Genomic DNA, 6,000 nt, shown 5'->3' with positions numbered 1-6,000 from the left:
TTAATTATTGTTAACGAAAATCAAGTAAAAATAATTGGTATTTTGGTCATTTTCAGCTCTTATTATGAAAAGATGACAATTATTAAATGTATTTTTTACATATTAATTTTTTTTTTCAATGTTATCATTAAGTAAAATACGAGCAAAACATGTTGAACTATTTGAAACATGTAAAAACTAAAAATCGATTTTTTTTTTCCAAAACTATCATTTTTGAGTGTTTCCCCTGCCCTTAAGTGGCCAAGTAGACCCAGTTGCGAACTGCATATTTTGCCATCAACCTTTGCATAAAAAGCAGGTTCTCTGGGGTCTAAGTTCTTTTTTTTTTTCGTCGACTGCGCCTGTCTTATCTGATGAATTACAGACGTTACTTCAAAAGAAAATATAATTACGGCCTGTGAGAATACAGTTATGCTAGTTAATTAGTGATTTAGTATTTGCCAAGTCATAGCTTTTCCTGGCTGATTCAGACAACCCATTCCATGCTCTAGTAACACTATTGAAAAAGGAGCACTAGTACACATTTGTCCTAGCATATGGAACAAGTAATGTGCTTTACCCATCTGTCTTTCTGAGTATTTTATTATGTTTTGTTTTCAGACAAGATAATTTTTATCGACCCAATCAAATGAAAATTGTTTGTCTAGAACTGACCACCTCAAGTAACTACTGTAACAATAACAATATAGATGCAAATACGAACAAGATTCACACACGGAACACATACATACTTACAACCAGCGCTCTATAAGTTAGACTTCTATGTACTTCTCGATTACGACAGATGACCTTTCGTGTCCCTTTTTTTTTTTTTTTACATTTTTATCATCACTGACATAGACTTTGCAGTGGAATAACACAATGGTAATAACCTTATACAGAACACTAAGGCTTTTTACATACGAATGACAAAACAGTTCATAACGATACAGTACACACACACTCACACGCTGACCTATTGTATGACTGTGCAGCTGGATGAGTCAACCTTGCCTGGTATTGGTAATGTAGCATTAATTTTTATTTTGGTCGCATGGACATATGGTCATTTTATTAGGATCAAGCTTCACTCCCCCCCCCCCCCTATATTATTTTCGAGCTCTGCCAAGCGCATTAAATTAGATCCATTGATTTCTATTTCCAATAGACTTTTAGGCTAAAATGTCTGTAAAAGCTAAGAAACTTTTAAAAGGTAGATTTAATTGAACAAATTATTTTGGGTAAGGATGATATTGGTAACAGGATTTTCTATTGGCACCGATAAAGGCAAACAACTGAAGACAAGACCTCACTGAATGTAGCAGGCCTATATATAGCTGGATAGTCCATAAATTAATGAAATTAAATTAACCATTTAAAAAATGTTCCACTTAATAAACAAACATGCTCAAGCCAACATATGTGAAACACAAACATACATATGCAATAAATAATATATCACATTTATTATTGTGCATAGTGTGAGCTATGAAACTACGGATGGCTGCCTGGTCGTGGGATATTGTCTAGTGATATGTGTCTCGAAATCCCGGGTTCAAACCTTTCCTGGCATCCGTGGGAGTTTTGTTAATCCTCAATATAAAAATTAGGAAAGGTAAGATTTTTAACTGGAACCATGATAGCCTACACTTTCTTTTATGCAAAGACCGGAGGCCAAGCCGGGACACTCCATATTTCTATTATATTTATAGTATACCAGCCTTTAAATACAATAAGTTATGTAGTCATGAATGCATCAATTCAAGTCTCTCTACAGTATCCTGTTCACCAAGGCTAACAAGCCCCATCTCCCTGAAGCTTACTAGTTTGTGCAGTCTATAATAATATTATCAAAGAGTCGACTTCTGTGTCATCTCCTTCAAGTTGAATATAAATAGATATAAATATTTATTTATTATACTTTGAATGACCAGAGTACAATAAATATTTATACTTTAAATGACCAGTACTCATTGCTCTATACATTTAGTATCACACCCATAATCAGTTGATTTTCTACAGTTGGGGGCATGGTATTATACCCCACTAAGAACCAAACCAACTTCCACCGGAATCAAATATATGAGCCACACATGAATTAGACTGGTTGTTAGACTGGTTGTCAAAGGCTATTTGAGATGTATGCCATTAGGAAGCAGATATAGGTAGTGGATTGCTTATATCCATTACCACTTCCAACAATTACAACTTTGCGGACCTTGAGAATAATTTATTGCTTAACTATGCAATGTGATTCTAACTGAATGAGAGTGGATTTGAATGCCTGGATCATATAATTTCAACTGTATAGATACATAGTCTCATATTATTTTCTTTCATGTGTCAGAGAAGCTCAATGTATACAAATTGTATTTTATTATGACTAAATAGAAATTTTTATAAAGTATTTTTTACTTCATTTTTATAGTGGTAAAAAATATAATTATCTTCAAGTAGTTAAAGACTTTATTTTTGTGATATGAACACAACATGTTCTAGATAGTGATCAGAGAAGAAAGTTGCTCACTAACATATCTAACATTGTGAGAGCCTACAAACAAACAAACAGGAGAACAAACACAAAGTAATAACTAGAGAACCATTTGTAATGGACATTGTTTTTATTGTTCAATGCTTTACAACTTATCTGTAAGCAAAATTAATCAGAAATTTGACATAAGAGTGCTGCACCTTTGGCTATCCAGTAATCTTGTGTGTTGCTTGAAGGAAGGTGGACAGTTACAACAAAGTTAGTAGAATGTCCTGCCAAAGAAACAAACAAGGAAAGCAAAGTCAAAACAGTGGAGTTCAAATATTTATAGATCATACTATACACCTAGGGTGCAGCAGCTAAAAAAAAACTTTTATTTTTTAATTTTCTCTAAAAATGTGAATATAATAGACCAGGGCAGAGGCTCCTAACATCATTGCATAAAGAATATTACTGCCTGTTATTATAAAACTACATCTATAGGGTTATTAAATCAAAGCCTGAAGCTATGGTCTTGGTTAGGAGATCTTGTCATCCACAAAGAAGCCCCTCACCTGGCAGCTGCTAGTTCCAAAGGAATGACACAAAAAAAAAGGATATATAATATTATAACGACTCTATCCAGGATTTCTGCCAACACAACATAACCAACTTAAAGAACTTCACAACTCAGGCTCCAAATAATGTAAAAACTTTAATGTCTAATAAATACACAGCCAATACTGAATACTGAACAATAACTGTACTGCAGTCTAAGCCTCTATACATCTGTACCAAACTCTACAGGCCTTTCCACCTCCTCCTGGATTGAACTGTTTCCTATTGCCTTCACAATGAATACTGAATACTGAACAATAACTGTACTGCAGTCTAAGCCTCTATACATCTGTACCAAACTCTACAGGCCTTTCCACCTCCTCTTGGATTGAACTGTTTCCTATTGCCTTCACAATGAATACTGAATACTGAACAATAACTGTACTGCAGTCTAAGCCTCTATACATCTGTACCAAACTCTACAGGCCTTTCCACCTCCTCTTGGATTGAACTGTTTCCTATTGCCTTCACAATGAATACTGAATACTGAACAATAACTGTACTGCAGTCTAAGCCTCTATACATCTGTACCAAACTCTACAGGCCTTTCCACCTCCTCTTGGATTGAACTGTTTCCTATTGCCTTCACAATGAATACTGAATACTGAACAATAACTGTACTGCAGTCTAAGCCTCTATACATCTGTACCAAACTCTTCAGGCCTTTCCACCTCCTCTTGGATTGAACTGTTTCCTATTGCCTTCACAATGAATACTGAATACTGAACAATAACTGTACTGCAGTCTAAGCCTCTATACATCTGTACCAAACTCTACAGGCCTTTCCACCTCCTCCTGGATTGAACTGTTTCCTATTGCCTTCACAATGAATACTGAATACTGAACAATAACTGTACTGCAGTCTAAGCCTCTATACATCTGTACCAAACTCTACAGGCCTTTCCACCTCCTCTTGGATTGAACTGTTTCCTATTGCCTTCACAATGAATACTGAATACTGAACAATAACTGTACTGCAGTCTAAGCCTCTATACATCTGTACCAAACTCTACAGGCCTCCTCCTGGATTGAACTGTTTCCTATTGCCTTCACAATGAATACTGAATACTGAACAATAACTGTACTGCAGTCTAAGCCTCTATACATCTGTACCAAACTCTTCAGGCCTTTCCACCTCCTCTTGGATTGAACTGTTTCCTATTGCCTTCACAATGAATACAGAATACTGAACAATAACTGTACTGCAGTCTAAGCCTCTATACATCTGTACCAAACTCTACAGGCCTTTCCACCTCCTCTTGGATTGAACTGTTTCCTATTGCCTTCACAATGAATCGTGACACCCTCACTCATGAATCCTCTAGATTGACACCTTTGTTCTTAATATAGGCTTCTCAAAGACCTTCTAGAAAGTGATGGATGATCATAAGACTATCATCATGAATTGCATATGTAGTATTCAGAATACAGATCATTCTTGAAGTGTCATCCCTCATCACAGTAGACCACTCACCGAGTTCTGGCCTGTGCTATCAGTGTCAGCTGATTGCACACACAATTACCCCTACATGAATCAGTAATAACAATATTCTAAAACACAAAAACACCCCTAGATGTCAGCCAATCTGTTTTGTATGCTGCGTTCTTACACAAATAAAACACTTTTTAAATCTACTTAATATTAAAAACCAATCTATTGAATGGTCAAAGGTAATCTTAGAAATGTCAATGTGAACACATTTCGTCATTAACCCTAATAAATTATTGTCTATTTTAGCCTTCTATTATAATATATAAATATAACTTTATGCTTATTATTTAAAATCAGAAAAAAAAAGTGTAAAATAAAATTAATTATGATGAAATAAGAACATAAAAAATTAGACATTAAATGCAAGCAATTAAAAAATAAATGCTCAAAGCAGGCACTGAAGCCTGATCATAATTTTAAATTCAGTAATTTCTACTACTAAATGGTTGATTTTTTTTTTTAAGTTTCTTATTTTTAGCATTTTGTTAACATCATTTCTCAAAATAGTACATCTCTTGTTTCAGTCAACATATAGGAAAGAATAGGAAACATGTCTAGCTTTCTATAAAGTACAGTTGGTCCAATCCATACTACATCAAAGAAAGCTTCTAATCAAACTTAAACTTAAACAAACAAAGAAACCAGATAAGCCTACTATACCAGTATTGAAATACATAATCTGATTGGACAACCTGAAGTCATTTTCTGGGCAAACATGTCATCGGCCATTTTATAGAAGTAATGGCATATTGCTATTAGAAATATGCTCAGCTCATAATCATAACATAGGAGGCATGGTGGATGACTGGGGTCCAGGGTTCGAAACCTGGTGAAGACAGATTTTAATTTTTTGGGATCTTCTGGTGCCTCTGAGTCCACCCAGCTCTAATGGGTACCTGACATTAGTTGGGAAAAAGTAAAGGCAGTTGGTTGTTGTGCTGGCCACATGACACCCATAGGCCACAGAAACAGATGACCTTTACATTATCTGCCCTATAGACCACAAGGTCTGAAAGATGAACTTTACCTTACTTTATAATCATAACATATACACTTTTTCAGTTCCCTTGAATGAACCCAAGCAGTGGCATCAAATAGATCTATACCTAACTATTGTCAGGCAATCACAAAAACTATGTACTGAGCTGAGATCTGGACATATATTAAAACTAAGCTGTAAAGAAAATGGACAGCTTCAGGAAACCAATCATGTTAAACCAATGGATGTACTAAAGCTAAAAAAAACAACAGAAAGCAAACTGGAACTTATCAAAAACCTCAAATACAATCTTTACACTGGAAAACCACTAGAAAGATCACATGCACTCTATATACTGTGACTAGCACAGCCAAAATGCAAACACCATTATTGATTTGATGAAACCAATGAATAAATCTGAGAGTTCCTGAAACACAAACAACACGGCTAGAAGCCTTATAG

At 35.1% G+C, this 6,000-nt stretch overlaps 1 pseudogene; it reads right to left on the bottom strand.

The window, feature by feature from the left end:
- Positions 1 to 2,576: 2,576 nt before the first annotated feature.
- The window catches only part of LOC129924748 (dynein axonemal heavy chain 6-like), a 64,547-nt pseudogene continuing 61,123 nt past the window's right edge, over positions 2,577 to 6,000 (bottom strand).

This window comes from Biomphalaria glabrata, chromosome 2 (genome assembly GCF_947242115.1).
Source record: "Biomphalaria glabrata chromosome 2, xgBioGlab47.1, whole genome shotgun sequence".
NCBI lineage: Eukaryota > Metazoa > Mollusca > Gastropoda > Planorbidae > Biomphalaria > Biomphalaria glabrata.
The sequence above is the reverse complement of the archived record's forward strand: the minus strand, read 5'-3'. Positions and strand labels throughout refer to the sequence as shown.